At 36.5% G+C, this 18,171-nt stretch overlaps 1 long non-coding RNA gene across 1 annotated transcript; it reads right to left on the bottom strand.

The window, feature by feature from the left end:
* Window positions 1-904: 904 nt before the first annotated feature.
* Window positions 905-13,358, bottom strand: LOC126629020 (uncharacterized). Its single transcript, XR_007625651.1, has 3 exons — window positions 13,007-13,358; window positions 1,422-1,481; window positions 905-1,339 (listed from the first exon to the last, which is right to left on the bottom strand). It is a non-coding gene; the product is annotated as an uncharacterized LOC126629020 (long non-coding RNA).
* Window positions 13,359-18,171: the final 4,813 nt, after the last annotated feature.

The following is an 18,171-nucleotide window of genomic DNA, read 5'->3' as shown; positions in this document are numbered from 1 at the left end:
GAGATGAAAGAATTGGGTGAATGGAAGTATTTTCTTGGAATCGAGGTTGCACGATCCAAGCATGGTATTTTTCTGTCTCAACGGAAGTATGTTCTTGATTTGTTAGCTGAAACAGGTATATTAGATTGCAAACCTGTTGATACTCCAATTGAGCAGAATCATCGTCTGGGCTTAATTCCGAATCAAATTCCTACTCATAAGAAACAATATCATAGACATATAGGGAGATTAATTTATTTGTCTCACACTCGCCCTGACATTGCTTATGCAGTTAGTGTGGTAAGCCAGTTTGTGCAATCACCTAGTGAAGCTCATATGGATGTAGTAACCCGTATTTTGAGGTACTTGAAGATGGCTCTTGGCAAAGACTTGGTTTTCTCCAAGAATAGTCATTTGAATGTCGAAGGGTATACATATGCAGATTCGGGGTGGTAATTTAGTTACTTGGAGAAGCAAGAAACAAAAAGTGGTGGCTATATCAAGTGCAGAAACTGAGTTTCATGGTATGTCTCATGGTGTATATGAGTTGTTGTGGTTAAAAAAATTGTTGAGAAATCTTGGGTTTAAACCCAAGGGTGCTATGAAACTTCATTGTGATAATAATCCAGTGCAACATGATCAAACAAAACATGTGGAGATTGATCGACATTTCATCAAGGAAAAATTGGATGTTGGAATTATTATGTTTCTGTTTGTGGGATCTGAAGATCAACTCGATGATGTACTTACTAAAGATGTGTCTAATAGTGTGTTTTCCAACTCACTTGACAAGTTGGGCATGTGTGACATCTTTGCACCAACTTGAGGGGGAGTGTTGCAAGTTATATATTAGTTAAAGTGTAAATAGTAGTATGTTGTCCCACATTGATGAAGTACATATGTAATACCAATTGTAACTCCTATATATACTCCACTTTGGAGATTAATGAATATATAAGAAATTCCCAAATATTGTCATATATATTTTTGGTATTTACCATGTTTAATTTAATATATACCTTCAGAGAGATGGAGAGAGACAGAGAGAAATGAGTGAGTGAACTTCAATGAATGATAGAAATGGAGGAGTCTCTGTTGTAATATAAGGGATGAAGTACTTTACCACGTTCGTCTGGTAAACCCATACATTCTGAACACGTATTCAACCGTTTGAACTTCCCCGACGAGAGATTTTTTAGTGTGACCGGTACACGGGGTGGTACATCATATGTCACTATACAAATGGTGGGATATGTGTGCTAAAAAGTTAATAACTTAAAAAATAAAAAATTTCACCAGTCTTATTAAAACACGTAGTGTACCACTTGTGTTCCTGTCACAACTAAAAATTTCTCTTCCCCTATGGAAGTCCATCAGTTAGGTCAACATATTTAAGCCAACTTGGAAAAAACAAAAAACAAACTTGGAAAAAAGATCCTAACCGATGGAATGTTACAGGGTTCATCAGGTAAATCCATAATTTAGACGGGCATTTGATTTTCCTGAAAAAAAAATGGGGGGAGTTTGAAAGACAAACTATGTTAGGTTTGCCCGATGATAGGACCTTCTGTCAGGTAAAAAGTTAAAATTACGATATCCATTATTTTTATAAATTAAGATAATCGATTCTCCAGATAAGGGGTAATGGACTTGTTTTTCAACCCTCAAATAACACAATTTGAAAAAATAATCTGAAATCATGAGTAATATAGCCGTTCAATCATAATGCTAAGTTTGTAACTATTCAATATTTTTAACTGATCCCTAGTTCATCCAAGTGTATTTGTCATGATTTTTGACATATACGATCTCATGCTATGTTCAAACAAGTTTGACGGTTGGATCGTCGAAAGCATGTTTGTGGAGTTTGACTCCCCACAATGCAAGTGTTGTTTCAACCAAAACTTATGTTTTCATACATAACATTGTTAGGTGTAATCTATGATTTTGTTCTAATCCCTATTGTAAGTATTTTTATTTCTTGATCGGGTTTGTTCGTTGTATTATTCTGGAGTCAGTTATTGTTTTGGTAGAAAATGGGAAAGTTTAGGGATCAAATGACCGCTGAAAACTACATTAAGTTTGTAATCGTTAAAAATTTTTGTCACGTTACCTAATATTTTTTCTATGTAATTTTTGGTGTATACGATCTCATAGTTTATATGAATAATACTAATGGTTGGATTGTAGAAATTAATTATACAGAGTTCAACAATCGTATATGGATTTGGATATGTGCTAAACTTAAAATACGGAGCCTCCGTCAGGCAAACTTAAAATATGTGCCCGAAAAATACTCTAAATCCTAAACCCTAATTTATGCTTGACAAATACCCTAATAAAGTGCCAGACAAACCATCCGTCGTGTAAAATATAGCATAATGTTACATAAGGGATAAAGGTCTGTCGCATAAGAGCATGAATTTTTTTTTTTAAAGATAATTATGTGAAATCCTGTTCCTGGATTTCATTGTTATAATCTATGTATTTGTATTATTGAGATTTTATATTATTTCGGAAAAATTTATTAAGTTATTTACATTTAGATTTTTAAATTTGACTAATTACGAAGAGTGAAGTTCGGAAATTAATTATTTAAAATTCGTAGACTGTTCGAGGTCACAATTTACACTTTAGAATAGAGCTCGATCTCACAAAAGCATAGGTGCAAACCGTTCGTGAAATGGAGTTATAACAAATAAGATATGAACGAGCAAAGTTATGGGCGAAATGGTCATTTGACCATAATCTGGAATGCTCCAAAAAATTTGGAAGCGCCACGTGGATGGCTGTGATGGAGAAAGGAAAGAGATGGATGGCTAGGATTGAAAGAAAAGAAATGAAAGGAGGGTGGGGTACGGGGAATGAGAAAGAGGGGGAGAGGATGTCAACGAATGGAAAAGGAATGAAGGTAGGGAAATGAGAGATGTGAGTGGCACCAATCAAAAACTTCTTCCCTTTGACCCGTTTCTTTCACCCCGACTGTAAGATCTCATATCGTCTAGGGGAGTGATCCTTATATGTATATTCCCATCCCTACCTAGCATGAGGCATTTTAAGAGCTCACTGGCTTCGAGTTCCATCAGAACTTCGAAGTTAAACAAGTAACGCGCGAGAGCAATTCCATGATGGGTGACCCACTGGGAAGTTCTCGTGTGAGTTCCCAGAAACAAAACCGTGAGGGCGTAGTCGGGGCCCAAAGCGGACAATATCGTGCTATGGTGGTGGAGCGGGCCCGGGATGTGGTGGACCCCGGGCCGGGATGTGACAAATTGGTATCAGAGCCTAACCCTAGTCGTGGTGTGTCGATGAGGTCGTCGGGCCCCTTAAGGGGGGTGGATTGTAAGATTTCACATCGCCCAGGAGAGTGATCCTTATATTTATATTCTCATCCTTACCTAGCATGAGGCCTTTTGGGAGCTCACTAGTTTCGAGTTCCATCGGAACTCTGAAGTTAAGCGAGTAGCGCGCGAGAGCAATCCCATGATGGGTGACCCACTGGGAAGTTCTCGTGTGAGTTCCCAGAAACAAAACCGTGAGGGCGTAGTCGGGGCCCAAAGTGGACAATATCGTCCTATGGTGGTGGAGCGGGCCTGGGATGTGGTGGACCCAGACCGGGATGTGACACCGACCCAATTCGGTCGGTGTTCATTTTCGACACCCTCGCGGCATTTTCCAAGGAAATGAAAGCTCCCCACCACTACCAAATCATTTCCCTGCCACTTTCCCATCAATCTTCATCCAAACCCTACGTGTTTAGCCTTTATTATGCGAAAAAAACCACTAGCGAGTCCGAGTGGTTCTCGGCTTTGAACCACCATTTGTGAAACAATTTTCTTAGATCTTCACCACCATTAGACTCTACTTGAACCCAGGAACAAAGCCCAAATAGGTTTGGGGGCAGCAGAGCACCGGAAGTGATGGATTAAAGCATACTCTTTTTGGGTTTCCGACGGATCGAGGGACTTTCAGATGGTTTCCCAGCCGAATTGGACTTCGGCCTAGGTATGAAAGTTTCTCCCCTTAACTTGCTCTACATTTCTATAAAATTTGGTAATTTTTTAAAATAGTTAAATTTTTCGACGAGTCGGGGCGGTCGATCGCTGCGTACGGCGGCATTTGGCGGTGGCACATGGGCCGAGACCCCACCTGAACATTGTAGGCTAATTTGATGCCTCGATTCCATATTTGACATCCATTTAGTGAATTTTGATATTTTAACATAGTTTCGTAATTGACTGCCTAGTTGGCCAACACTTGATTATTATATGAATTGATGATCCGACCGTTGGATGGGCACCAAACTTTAATACATAATAGTACGAAATATTTGAGAACATTAGGAACTGACGGATTGGGAATTTGATGTGCGGATCTTCCCGAAGTGGATTTCTAAGTTTGTAAAATCAAATGTTGACGATCACTTAAATTTATGATTGGCGAAGATCCGATCATCGGATCGCAATGAAATTTTAATATATTGTTCTAGAAGCATAATGTGGACTTTAGAAGTTATGGATAAAAAATATGATAGGCAGATCTTCTGTTTTAGATTTCTAGGGTTGTGGAGCCTACTCTCGACCTTGATCAATAGTTGGTTTTTTAGTCAACTAAACTAAGTTTCTAGTGTGTCGGTTATTCTAGAGTGCGGATAAGATTTCATGGAGCTTGATGGGCTCATCATGTTGACGTGTCTCCTCAATTGATGTGTGACTCGATTCGCGTACTAGTGACAACGTATTATATTATACTTGTTTATTAAGTGTGTTTTGATTTGTGCATTGAAAATGTTTGTGGAATGTGGTTTGATTTGTATGATTGGTATGATGTAATGAAATGTGAAGGCTACTAGTGGACCGTTAACCCACTGTCATAGGGATTCGTTGCTTCGATATTGTTTGATATCTTGCTTCGTTGATCTGTTCTAAACTTAGTACTTGCGCTTTGTTTCATTTCGTTCAGCCTTCTAAATTGAGTACTTGGTTCATGTATTGTTTCCTCGAGTCGTTGTCATATTCTTGGACTTCTGCTCAATTCCGATGAGGTATTCGGATCTGGGTTCCACTGGGGTTCCGTTGAGTGGTCCAGTTCCCTGCTCTGTTTGGATTCCGTGGAGTGGTCCTGAATCCCTTGTGCTCCGTGATTCCGTTGAGTAGTCCGGAATCGTATCTAGCTTGAATTTAATTGAGTGGTCTGATTTATATTGTACTTCGCGATTCCGTTAAGTGATCCGGAATTGTATCCACTCGGATTTCGTTGAGAGGTTCGGAATCCCTTCTACTCTGCGATTCCGTTGAGTGGTCCGGAATCGTATCCTAGTTTGGATTCCGTTGAGTGGTCCGGAATCCCCTTTGGTGTCTTGGTTCCGTTGAGTGGTCTGGAACCCAATGTTAATGAATTTCGTTGAGTGGTCCGAAATTGCATCATTTGACTTGTTGGATCCTTGGATTTGATATCAACTTCAGAGATGTAGGCTTCGACTAAATTGTGTTGCTCTAGCCCTGCATTTTTATGTATTGTATGTGTTATTGATTGCTATGATTATTGAAAGGGTTGTTGGAAAGCATATTATTGCCTGAATCATGGTATTATGTTGGGACATAGTGGTTTATGTGATGATTGTTCAAGTGTAGTGAAGGACGAATTAACCCTAAGAGGAAAGCATAAAGAATTGTTTTAATTTCAGGTTAAGGACTAATTGTGTATTATACAGGAAGAAACATTTGTATACATATGATAGCTAAAGTTATCTATGTAACGTGGATGTTTTTCATTAAGAATACAAGTTAGTATTGGCACTAGGGATTGAAGCATCGTCACTGATCATCTAAAGATGTTCAGTAGTCCATGTTTTGATCTCGAGTGGCGTGACACTTCACATTCCAAGGTATGAACACAGTCACTTCTTGCAATCCATAAAGGGTTGTAAAAATGGCTACAGAAAATCATATGTTGGCTGTGAAGGTGTTATGACTAAAGAAAATATTCATGTAACTCGCTAATCCAAAGATTCTTGAGTTTGTGATATAAAGAATGGGAATCAAAGATTAAATTTTTCCATGTTGCGACCATGAACACTAGCTCCATGAACCTCAACTCGGTTGAACCACTCACTGGTGTCAACTACAAGAAATGGAAACAAGACTTGGAGATAGTTTTGGGTGTCATGGATATGGATCTAGCACTAAGAACTGAGGAGCCCCCACTGCCTGCTAATGGTTGCATTTCGAGCCAAAGATCAAAGCATGAAAAGTGGCAAAAGTCAAACAGAATTTCATTGATGATAATCAAGAGATCCATGACAGATGTTGTTCGTGGAGGTTTTCCAGAATCTTCAAATGCACAGGAGTTTATGAAATCCATTGAGGAGAAGTACAAAGAATCCGAGAAGACTGAAACTGGCAATCTTATGAATTCACTCACATCAATCAGGTACGATGGTGAATGAAGTGTGCGTGAATACATACTCAAAGTAATCGACATTGCTGGAAAGCTCAGAAACCTTGAGGTACCAATTTCTGAAACCTTTTTGGTTCATGTCATCATGAACTCTCTACCAGATTCTTATACTCAGTTGAAGGTCTCTTATAATGCTTTGCAAGCTAAATGGGATGTGAATGAATTGATTTCGATTTGTGGGGGTGAAGAAGTGAGAATTAAAACGGAAAGAATTGAAAGGGAGAAGATTGAATCTGTGAATTATGTTCAAAGTTACACCAAGGGCAATAAGAACTATATGCCCGATGCCAACAAAAGGGAGGGTACCAAAAACATTCCCACCTCTAGAAAGACTTTCAAACTTAATTCCAACTCCACTGTTTTCAAATGTTATTTTTGCAAAAAGACAAGCCACATGAAGAGGAATTGTCTTAAGTATAAAGCGTGGCTTGCAAAACAAGAAGCAAAGAAAGGTAAAAATAAGTTTTCGAACGTTTTTGCTTGTTTTGAATCAAATTTGATTGATGTACCTAGCAATGCTTGGTGGCTTGACTCCGGCTCTTCTATTCATGTAACGAATTCATTGCAAGACTTCATAACAAGTAAAGCACCAAATAAGGATGAAGTTAAAGTCTCTGTTGGCAATGGAAGAAGAGTTGAAGTCAAGGCTCTAGGGACTGTTAGGTTAAAACTAGATTTTGGTTTTTGTTTAGAACTTGAGAATGTGGTTTATGTACCTTCCATGAGAAGGAAATTGGTTTCAGTTTCGAAATTGGTTTTGTTAGGTTTTTGTTTCACTTTGAATAATATTGGCTTCAATGTTTTTTATAAATCTTCTCATATATGCACTGGCTCTTTATGTGATGGAATGTTCAAATTCCAACTAAATAAAAGTGAAAATATTTTCAATGTTGAAAAGGAAGTCTCAAGTCCAAAAAACTCATCAAACCTTTGGCATAAATGGCTCGGTCACATCTCCAAACCTAGAATGGAACTATTAGTCAAAAACCAGATTTTGCATCCATTAAACTTTAATGATTTTGAATTTTGTGTTGATTGTGTCAAAGGAAAGTTAGTGAATAAAAGAAAGGAAGGATCAACTAGGAGCAAACAACTCCTAGAAATCATTCATACAGATATCTGCGGCCCTTTCCCTACATAAACAATTGAAGGAAACAAGTATTTTATTACATTCATAGATGATTTCTCTAGGTACTGTTACATATATTTGATCACCGAGAAATCTAAAGCATTGGAAGTTTTCAAAATTTTTAAAACTGAGGTTGAAAACCAGTTGGAAAAGAAAATTAAAATTGTAAAGTCTGATAGAGGTGGTGAATACTATGGAAGGTATACTCAGACTGGGAGGCATCCTGGTCCTTTTGCTTTGTTCTTGTAAGAAAATGGAATTGTTGTGCAATACACAAATCCAGGCACACCTGAACAGAACGGGGTTGTAGAGAGGATAAATCGAACTTTATTGGACATGGTACGGAGCATAATGTGCATAGTGAATCTTCCTAAGTTTCTGTGGGGAAAGGCAGTCAAGACTGCCAACTATATTATCAACAAAGTTCCTTCGAAGTCCGTCGACAAAACTCCCTTCAAATTATGGATTGCAAGAAAACCGAGTTTGAATCACATGCATGTTTGGGGGTGTAAAGCTGAAGCTAAACTGTACAATCCTAGTAGTAAGAAACTTGATCCAAAGACTGTAAGTTGCTTTTTTATTGGATACTCAGAAAGATCAAAGGGATTTAGATTCTATAGACCTAATAATCATGAGACTAAAATAGTTGAAACTGGGAGGGCAATGTTCATGGAAAATGACATGGAGTTTGATTCTGAGACAAAGAAAGATGATTTTATATTTGATGAAGAATCTGAGATGATGATTGAATCGCAGCCTACTACCACTTCAGTTGAAGACCCTGCACCTATACCAGTCATTGAACTAAATGGAAGCCTTATTGAAGAGATCGAAGAAACTGAAGATAACTTGCAGCACGAGCAAAATAATGGTGAAGAGATTACTAATGACCTTGACACAACAAACGAAAATATTATGCAAGAAAATATGATAATGGAGCCTGCACAAACAATAGAAGATAATGTTGCCATTATTAATTCCCCTATCATCCCGAGAAAGTCAACTAGGGTAAAAAGATCAACTGCCCTAGCCGATTTTGTGTATATGACTGAAGCTTCAGATAATGTTATAGACTTGTCAGAGTTTGATGATCCCAAAACTTTCAAGGAATCTGTCACTAGTTCAAATTCTGAAAAGTGGTTGGAGGCCATGCACAATGAGTTAATCTCTATGAAAGACAATGGAGTGTGGGAGTTGGTTGAACAAACTGATGTAATCAAACCAATTGGTTACAAGTGGGTATTCAAGACTAAAAGAGGCTCAAATGGAAATATAGAAAGACACAAAGCTAGACTCGTAGCCAAAGGGTTTACTCAAAGAGAAGGGGTTGATTACAAGGAAACGTTTAGCCCTGTGTCAACCAAAGATGCGTTTAGGGTTATAATGGCAATAGTAGCTCATTTTGATTTAGCTTTGCACCAAATAGATGTTAAAACTGCGTTCTTGAATGGTGATTTAAAGGAAGACATATATATGAAGCAGCCAGAAGGTTTTGAAGTGGAAGGACGGGAGAAATTAGTCAGCAGGTTGAAGAAATCAATATATGGTCTCAAGCAAGCATCAAGGCAATGGTACCTAAAATTTCAGAAAGTAATGAAAGAATAAGGATTCACTGAAAATCCTTCAGACACTTGTATCTACCTGAAAATCAGTGGGAGTAGCTTTATCTTGTTGGTTCTCTATGTAGATGATATACTTCTTGCTACAAATGACACAAGTTTGTTGGATGAAACCAAGACTCTCTTACAGCAAAACTTTGAAATGAAAGATCTTGGGGAGGCCTCATATGTTCTTAGCATTGAAATCAAAAGGGACAGAAAAAGGGGTTTGTTGGGGCTGTCACAAAAGGGGTACATAGAAAAGGTACTTAAAAGATTCAATATGTTTTCATGCGGCACTACTGAGATGCCTATCTCAAAGGGTGACAAGTTAAGCAAAGCTCAATGTCCCAAGAATGATTTAAAGAGGAAAATCATGGAAGAGAAACCGTATGCTTCTTTTGTTGGCAGCCTTATGTATGCTCAAGTCTGTACAAGGCCTGACCTTGCTTTCACAATCAGTGTACTTGGGAGATTTCAGGCAAATGCAAGTGAAGCTCACTAGAATGCAGCCAAACGAGTATTGAGATGCCTTCAGAGAACCAAAGAACATATGTTAATCTATGGGAGGACAGATACTCTTGTTTTGGAAGGGTATAGTGATTCAGATTTTGCTGGATGCCCAGATGATCTCAAGTCAACTTCAGGTTTTGTTTTTACCATGGCTGGTGGAGTTGTGAGTTGGAGGAGCGTGAAACAAGCCACAGTTACAGCTTCAACCATGATGGCTGAATATCTTTCTTGCTGTGAAGCAGTGGACCAAGCCATTTGCTTAAAGAACTTCATCACAGGACTGAGAATGGTAGACTCAATTGCAAGACCAATTCAGCTTTTTTGTGATAATAATGCTGCTATATTTTTTACCAAAAATAACAAGAGATCATCGGCAACAAGAAAATTGGATATTAAGTACCTTATTGCTAGAGAAAAGGTTATGGCAGGACTGGTTAAGATCGATTATTTGGAGATTGGGTCAATGATTGCTGATCCACTGAATAAAGCAGTTCCAGTTACAGTTTTCAAGAAACATATAGCAAAGATGGGCGTGCTTTCAGGTTTTGATGTTGTTGAATAGTGGGAGTCGAGCCGAGTATCGATTTAAAGTTTTTCATTTTCAATCATTAGTCATTATTATTCAGCTCAGTTATATATTTAAAGTATTGTTGAGAAATTCTTAACTAATAAAGTTCAAAGTTGTGAGGTTGTTTGAGATTCATTCTTTTAAGTGCACAGTTTAGTTATGAAAGAAAGCGAGTATTTGAAATACTTGATGGATTGACAATTTTGTATAATTGTTCTTAAGATATACAACCAAAAGGTTTTCTTATCGAAAACATCAAGATGAATTGTTATTCAATTCAGAGGAGGACCAGTATCAGGTGTGAAAGAAATGGTACATTTACAGATACACCTGATGCAGCAATTCATTTCTTGTTGGAGTTTAATGTGTTGCTCAGCTCTACACGAGTGACTATGGGGATATTATTTAGAATGATAAGTATGTTACCCTTTAGTTCTTTGTAGACGCTGATTAATGAAAGCGCGTATTTGAAATTCATTCTTTTAAGTGCATAGTTTAGTTATGAAAGAAAGCGAGTATTTGAAATACTTGATGGATTGACAATTTTGTATAATTGTTCTTAAGATATACAACCAAAAGGTTTTCTTATCGAAAACATCAAGATGAATTGTTATTCAATTCGGAGGAGGACCAGTATCAGGTGTGAAAGAAATGGTACATTTACAGATACACCTGATGCAGCAATTCATTTCTTGTTGGAGTTTAATGTGTTGCTCAGCTCTACACGAGTGACTATGGGGATATTATTTAGAATGATAAGTATGTTACCCTTTAGTTCTTTGTAGACGTTGATTAATGACCTAGACTTGAAACCGTGACTATGTTATGCTAATCTCATGGCCATTTAAGAATAGTTTTCATTCTAGATAATTAGAATCATTCTAAGTGTAAGCTCTAGTGGGAGAATGTAAGTTCTAAAGAGAGCTAAACACTTGGATGGATCTTATTAGACATGTGAGACTATTAGAGATTAGCAATAACTATGTTTGTAAGCTGATAAGGAATATGTATTAAGGTTTATAGCTTAGACAGTCATGATAGAATTACAACTCTTATATAGAATATGAATGATAAGTGATAACAGTGATAAGGTTAGATTAATAAGGAGTCACACAATGGGTAGTGTCCTTATTGATTACTGTTGTTGATATTATAAATACTTGCGGTCCCTGCACTCTCTTCTTACGCAAGAAACCCTAAAGCTCAGGGCCCATTCACTGAGATAATTGCATACAGCAGAAGAAGAGTCGCAGAAGATCCTTTGTACCCTTCGACATGTCTCCAACAGGTTAGTGGTTATATTGTTTATGTGTTTGTATTATTCCGCTGCCATATGTTATACTTGATAATGATTCTTACACGAATGGCTTGCTCCCTATTTAAGGTACGTAGGCAGTCTAACGAAGATGTTAGATGCAGTCATAAAATATACGAAAAATTATTATACGATTCAATTCTTGAGTTGTGCTTTGCCATATCCCAAAGGCGGAGTAAGTCATAAAGTACACTAATAATGCTGCACAATTAAATTTCCCTACTCCACATATATTTCAAAAACAACTACAAATTTTACATCCTACACAATTCAACATATACAAATATCACAACTAAAAAAATTCATGCTTCCTACTAAAAACTAATCATAAATAACACATTCGAAGGAAAAATAATGACAAACTCAAAATAAACTAACCTTCAAATATTTCGAAGAGGAAGAGATGGTGAGAGATGCAACAGAGGATGGGGGAGAGAGACAGACAGACAGAGAAAGAGATAGAGGGAGAGAGAAGCAGCGGGGGACGGCTTGGGGGTTGCAGAGCATGGCAATGAAAAATGGTGAGGGGAAAATAGGGGAACAAGGCAGCAGACTCTGAGCTAAAAGGTGAACTAGATCTTGCTCGACAAAATCAGTCGTCGCACAATTTCAACTGCTTGTCTCGTATGTACATGTTCCCTTGCTTTTTTACACGTCATAAATTAGGATTTTGTAGATGACCACATAATCTTACACGACAGATAAATTCGTCGGTTAAACCATATTCACATGATGAACAGTTATCCACCCCATAAACCCTCATTAATTGTGCGCCAAATTTTTCCTTTGCCGCCAAATGTTTTCCGCCGGAAATATTTTTACCATACAACATTGTTCTATCTCTAAAGATTTTCCAATAAACCTACAGATGTTGACTCGTATCTCTAAAGATTTTCCAATCACCTAAGATGTTGACTTTACTAACCCTGCGAACCTATGAATTTGTCGGGTAAGAAGTATTACGAAAGTTCGTCTGTCCCTCAAAATTTGATAGGGGCAAGCCATAATTTCTGGTAGTGTGTAATTCTTTTTTACATTGTTATGTTTTTTCTTTTTTACAATAATAATCATTTTCATTGATGAAATGCAGGGTCAAATTACAAGATTTGGAACTAAGTACAACATACACCCCCAAACAGAGGTAGGGGTGGGTGGGTTCGGTTTCATTCAGTTCGGTTTTTTGCCGAAACCGAAAACCAAACCGAATTTACTGTTCGGTTCGGTTCGATTCGGTTTTCCTTCGGTTTTTTTCGATTCAGTTTAGGTTTTTTTCCCTTTTTTGCTAAAAATCGCAATCTGTATAAACATAATTGCGAAATTAGTCATGATTCTGCATAAAGATGTATTTGAATCGTGCACAAATTCAGATCATAATGAAGTAACATACTCCTTATAAAAATCAACAAACTACCCAATAATTTTTGTTCTATTCAAATATTTTTTACCTTGTAGTTAGGAGCTGCATGCTTTTCCAGTGCAGAAGCTTTGGACTTGCAGTGGAAACGTTCTTTGCCAGGACGTCTTTCATTTTCATGCCTTCTTTCCTTGGGAAGCCACCCACCATGACGGTGCATCCATCATATGAATTTACAAGTTAACAAGCAAGAACAAAGTCGTAGATCTAGAAGATCGATTAGGACTTGTTAAAAATTCGAAGAAACTGTGAGATTATGGAATCGATACAATACATGCGACTTTAGTAACGAGGATGCAAGCTAGTTCTTTCACCATGGATTCCGATGAGCTGAGGAGGAAGACGAATCAATCGATCCGAAGTGGCGAAGTGGATTTTCAGATGAGAAGAGCTTAGAGTAAAAGGGCTCAAAACATTTGGGCTTAAGTTTGCCTTTCAAGACATTTGGGTTTGAAAATTGGGCTTAAAGTTGGGCTAAAAACATAAATACCCAATATAAATAAATAAATAAAATTAATATATTTTTGATTCGGTTCAGTTCGGTTCGGTTTTCGAATCCCAGAAATAGAAACCGAACCAACTAGATTCAGTTCGGTTCAGTTTTTTTCGGTCTCGGTTCGGTTTTCGGTCCAGTTTTTTTCGGTTTTCGATTTTTTGAACCCACCCCTAAACAGAGGAGCTAGAGTTGCAGCAAAATCAAACAATCATATCTGATGAAATTAAGGTTCTACCATAAAATAATTGACAATATGAGGAGTAGCCCAAGACCATATAAGCACATAACAAACCTTATCCCTCATCGATGTGGGACAACTCTCAACACGCCCCCACATGTGACGTGGAGTGCGTGTGGCCGTTTGGCTTCACATGTGGACAATCCGCTCTGATACCATGATGAAATTGAGGTTCCATCATAAAAACAATTGGCAATATGAGAAATAGCCTCATATAAGCACATAGCAAATCTTGTCCCTCATCGATATGGGACAACTCTCAACATCATATCGACATGAATGATACGAACTACAATCACAAGTTTCAATCAAGTCTTCTTTTTCCAATTTGTAGATATGGGTGTGTAGACGAAGAAGAACTACCATATACTGCCATTAATTATCAACAATATTAACAATGTGGCGAACATGTAGACTATTAAACGAGGCGTATAAAAATTATAATAATCTCGTGTTGGCAATTGTCTATTGCCATTAACAATTACACCCCACTTAAAACACTTACTTAAAACACGTCATACCTACTTTTTAAATCAAAAGCTATTTAAATACACCCCACTTACTTACCGAAATTACGCTTATACCTAACACAGTACTCCACACACCCCACGCGCCAAACCAATCTCAAGTTTTCCTATGTTCCGAAAAAATTCCAAGCCTATGCCTTCACCACGAACACAACGTGCATAATTCTGCTGCTTCATATGTTGTCTGGTTGTGTAGAAATTTTCAAAAACTTTAAACGGTGAAGTTTGAAATTGTGTCACCCTGGAAATAATCATAATTCATGAAAGGGCTACAACTTAACAATTAGCCCTTCTGGTTTCTCGATTCTGCAATCATATATACTTGAATGAAATTGCACCCCCATCCATCATTAGAAATAAAATAGAAAACATTCTTAAATAATTTTTAACAAAACAAAAGAAAACACTACTACTACACCATCTAAAAAACATTTGATTATTTAGATTACCTTTGTTATGCTGCATAATACTTCACATTTGAGGAAAAATATAATGATCGGATAATGCAAGCGTCTATATAAAATTATATATATTTATTGGTGATTAGATCTCTCTAAAAAGGATTTGGGGTGCAGACAGTAAATAATTATTTTTAAACAAATTCTGGCCTAAAGAGTCATTTCATATTAGGACATGCAAATTATTTAATTAAAATTTTTAGTGGGGTGCCAATAAAACAACTCTTATTAAATCTATACAAGAGTGTTTTAGACCTTTCACTTATTTTGCTCATGTCATTCATGTTGATCTCATGCCAATATCATATTTCAACAACACAAGTTTGTTTTCTTTTTAAAACGGCCTGGTTTTCAAAAAATATAATGACAAAACTGACGGTTGGGGGAAAGATTGGCGCTAACTGAAAGTTCGAGGAGACTCAAAAACGAGTTAATTAAAAGTTGGGAGGGCAAAGCGGAATAGATGGCTCTAGCAATGTCGTTCTCCATAGGAATTGAATGAATAATTTATGTTAAAATCAAATCTTAATTAATTATAAATGTTTGGAAAATGTTAATTTTATGATCAAAAATATTAAAAATAATTAAATAAATTGGCTAAGTAAAGAAAACAAAAGAAAATAGTTTTGGAAATCAATTTAAGTATTAGAGTTCCGCCATCACCTTAACAATCCTATGTAGATCTTCCAATTACTTATGACTTACACATGCATATTTTGAAGGTTAGATTTTCCTAAAGTATGCTCTACTTGAACCCCCAACATAGAACGTATATCAAACATGCACCCCGTCCGCGATGTCCATATTAAATGTGAAAATGCAAGATTCATTAAACTTTGTGAAAACCTTTTGAAAAATTATGCAACCCTTAAGATGTGGTATCTATCCTAAGTGAAGTTACACATATTAACCATAAGAAGCCTTAGTCAATCTCAGGGACAACCCTCCGCCAAAATTGCATCAAATTACTTTTCTAAATATCCTAATGGTGGCCGATTAACAAAACCATCAGATAGTTTCAAACATGGTGATTAATAATTCAAAACCTGCATGCATAATAGCATAAGTAAACTGAAAAGAAACTACATATTCTTGCTAAGACTCGTGGTGTTGCCCTAGCAAAAGAAATTAGTTACGAACAATCATAAAACAAAATATTAAACTAGCAAATAAAATGTTTCCTATTTAAAGTCAAACTTCTCAGAAAACAAACCTTTGACTGACCAAATCAACTTCGATTTGGTCCCAAAAGGTCTCTTTTGAAAGCTTAAGACGTCCCCAACAAATCCTCCTAAAGAACCTTCCTCAAAATATACCATATTGACCTTCAAAATACTCAAAACGTCTATAAACATCATTCTGGGAAAGCTGCGCAGTGCGCTTTTCTTTCTTCGCCACAATCAAACGACTTTGTAGAAGAATCTGGAATTTTGATATAATCACCTTGAAAGACTCACAAATATCTTTCAATTGGAATCACTCTAATATTCATCCGTATGAGTACTTTATGCTCAAGAGGAATTTGAATGTGCTACATTGGAAATATAATTCAAAGTCTCAAATTTCACCAAAATAACCAATAAATTAGTACTAAAAATATGATAAAATATATAGTATAATATGATTCATCAAGTGTTCATTTTTAGTAATTAAATGAATTCAACATAATATGTGTGAAATGATATTGAGAATTGTTGAGAGAATTTTACATTAGAAGTCTGGCAAAAGTTGCTCAAGAATCATTGTATCTTTATTAGTCATCAATTGATTAGGTTGGATGCTTAAATTGTTAAATGGTATCAAAACATGATATTCACACGTGCTATACACTAGGCATTGATAGATGTATTATTTCCAAGGTATAAAATATCGATGATATCAGAAATATCTGTAGTCCAAAAACACAGAAATTTCGATGGAAATATCGGGATATTATCGATATCCATAAAAATTGAATAAAAACCACGGAAATTGTAAGAAAAAACTTGGAAATTTTTATTGAAACTTTGCAGGATGTTTATTTAGTCAATTATCTATTAATTTATCACAAAAAAAAATTAGAAGGAAATGCATTGCATGATGGATTTAACTGATTTAAGTTGATTATATAGCGAGCTGACAAATATTGTGAGTGTAGAAAATATGTAGTAATTAATGAAAGAAGTTTAAACACACCATAATCATTTATATATAATGAATTAGTACAATATTTTACACTTCATACATTGCATGGTAAGATACATGAGTGACTTAGTACCACATAGAGTTCCTATCAATGTCTAAAATATCAATAATATTGGAAATATCGGTAGTCCAAAAACACAGAAATTTCGATGAAAATATCGGGATAATATCGATATTTTAGATCTTGATTATTTCCTATATTTTCATGTTAAAAATCAACCAAAAAAATATTTTCATGTTAATTAATATCCATAGGTTTTGTTTAAGAATTGGTCTTAAAAAAACCTTATTACTTTTCCTTTTTTTTCAATTTCAGCCAATTTGTACACTTAAGAGGTTTTGGATGATAAATGGACTTTCCGTAAGAGCTTTGGTGTAAGGCCAATTGGAGGAGAAAGTTATGAGGCTGAAGATCTATGTGTCCAACTTTCATAATTTTCCATGAATCCACCAATTGTTCTAGTTCTACAAATCAATCCCACGAAAGTTATATTCCCATAGGAGATTTGTTGCAAGCCTAATTTGAAGTCTTTCCCGATTTTTGGTAAACTTGATTTTAGTTTCCAAAAGCACTTTGACATATCTTTGAAGTATTTTGTTTTTTTTTGAAAAACACATGTCACTAGGGGTGGGCAGCGGACGGGTCAACTCGGATTTGACCTCAACCCATTGGCCGATCAAAGGGTGTCGATTTGACAATCATCCAAACCATTGCCGGCCCGGAAAAATTGGTTGACCAAACCACCCCATCCAGTAATTAGCGTGTTGGGTTGGGTGGTATGGCGGGTTGAGACTTGGAGTGAGGGATAAAGGGAGGGATTACATAGAACAGTGATGGAGGAGTGAGTAGTTGTGGCTACACGTTAAGCTTAGAGAAGCACCGGATGCAAGAAAGACTGTAGGAGAAATTTCTGTAATGGAGGTTTTTATTTGTGAATTGGTGCAGTGTGCCAGTATATTAATCACAATATTTTGCTGGTCTTGAAATAAAGCCAACCCAAGCATGCCACGTGTAGTTGACCAAAAAGAAACTCAAGTGGTAGATAACAGAAATCCATCATTGGCTAAACAATCATTTAGTTATGCTACTTTGAGCTTTACCCTAACCAAAGCTATTGCATCGTTTGCCCCAATGATGGCCTTTTTTACTTCATCTGTATTCGAATCGAGGTTGAACTTTCATTCTTACAACTATCTTTTTGAAGCAAATAGTTCATAGTGATCATTCAACAGATACTGGAAAAGCCAACTTCGTGAAGGAATTTCCAATAAGGATGAGAAAGAGCAGTGGTT

The sequence above is a fragment of the Malus sylvestris genome, chromosome 1, assembly GCF_916048215.2.
Source record: "Malus sylvestris chromosome 1, drMalSylv7.2, whole genome shotgun sequence".
In the NCBI taxonomy this organism is placed as follows: domain Eukaryota; kingdom Viridiplantae; phylum Streptophyta; class Magnoliopsida; order Rosales; family Rosaceae; genus Malus; species Malus sylvestris.
Note: the sequence above shows the minus strand (reverse complement) of the source record. Positions and strands in the feature narration are given on the sequence as shown.